The sequence below is a fragment of the Aulonocara sp. 'chitande type north' Nkhata Bay genome, linkage group LG3 (assembly GCF_057382095.1).
Source record: "Aulonocara sp. 'chitande type north' Nkhata Bay isolate Kocher_YH1m ecotype deep benthic linkage group LG3, A_spYH_male_GT1.1, whole genome shotgun sequence".
NCBI lineage: Eukaryota > Metazoa > Chordata > Actinopteri > Cichliformes > Cichlidae > Aulonocara > Aulonocara sp. 'chitande type north' Nkhata Bay.
Genome location: NC_141346.1, coordinates 42,321,272 through 42,323,055, shown reverse-complemented (window position 1 = coordinate 42,323,055; position 1,784 = coordinate 42,321,272).

The window sequence follows — 1,784 nt, the reverse complement described above, 5'->3', positions numbered from 1 at the left end:
ACTTCGAGTGAATTAACAGATAATTTAAGAACATAACATATAATTTAGGCTTTTTTTTTTTTTTTTTTTTTTTTTTTTTTTTTTTTTTAAACAAACTCTGTTAGATCTATATGACACAGCCTTGTACCCTAATTGTGCCCTGTCACTATCAAGGCCATCTTATTTTGGATTTCAAAGTAAAAGCCCTGTGAATCTTCATTTTTGAACTACTCTTTCAATGACTTAATAATGCTCTTAAAAGCAAAATAGTATTTCCAAATACTATTTGAACTTTATATCAACACTTTCCAACCAGTCTTTTTCACAGTGATACCATATCAATATCAAGTCAGTCTGATTTTGCCTTAACATCGTATCTCTGTGGGGTTGTATACTGTTGATCTAAAGTGGAATTGTCCTGTTGAAACATGAATTTTTCATTTAAGAGCATTTTGAAATCGTTAAAAGAGTAGGTCGTATATGGGCAATTTGAAAAGGCTTTTATTTTGGAAAGCAAAATCAGAATGACTTGATATTGATATGGTATCACTGTGGGGCTGTATACTGTTGATCTGAGGTGGAATTATCCTGTGGAAACAGGAATTTTCCATTTTAGAGCATTTTGAAATCACTGAAAGGTAGGTCAATTGTGGACAATTTGAAAAGGCTTTTACTTTGGAAGGCATAATCAGAATGACTTGATATTGATATGTTATCACTGTGGGGCTGTATACTGTTGATCTGAGGTGGAATTATCCTGTGGAAACAGGAATTTTCCATTTTAGAGCATTTTGAAATCACTGAAAGGTAGGTCAATTATGGACAATTTAAAAAGTCTTTTATTTTGGAAGGCATAATCAGAATGACTTGATATTGATATGGTAACATCGTGAGGTTGTATACTGTTGACCTAAAGTGAAATTATCCTGTGGAAACAGCAAAATTCTGTTTAAGAACATTTTGAAATCGTTAAAAAAGTAGGTCGTATATGCTCAATTTGAAAGGGCATTTATTTTGGAAGGCATAATCAGAATGTCTTGATATTGATATGGTATCACTGTGGGGCTGTATACTGTTGATCTAAAGTGGAATTATCCTGTGGAAACAGGAAATTTCCATTTTAGAGCATTTTGAAATCACTGAAAGGTAGGTCAATTATGGACAATTTAAAAAGTCTTTTATTTTGGAAGGCATAATCAGAATGACTTGATATTGATATGGTATCACTGTGGGGCTGTATACTGTTGATCTAAGGTGGAATTACCCTGTGGAAACAAGAATTTTTCATTTTAGAGCATTTTGAATCGTTAGAAGATTAAGTCAAATATCGGCAATTTCAAAGGGCCATTACTATGAAAGGCAAAATCAGACTGACTTGATATTGATATGGTATCACTGTGAAAAAGACTGGTTGGAAAGTGTTGATATAAAGTTCAAATAGTATTTGGAAATACTATTTTGCTTTTAAGAGCATTATTAAGTCATTGAAAGAGTAGTTCAAAAATGAAGATTCACAGGGCTTTTACTTTGAAATCCAAAATAAGATGGCCTTGATAGTGACAGGGCACAATTAGGGTACAAGGCTGTGTCATATAGATCTAACAGAGTTTGTTTAAAAAAAAAAAAAAAAAAAAAAAAGCCTAAATTATATGTTATGTTCTTAAATTATCTGTTAATTCACTCGAAGTTGGCTTTTATTTTGAAATCCGGTTTCCACATCCATTCCCGTAATACTTTGAATACACAGGGAACGTAAAACAAACTGGAGGCTGGCTTGACTGCAAGTCTCGAATTGGAGGCTGGCT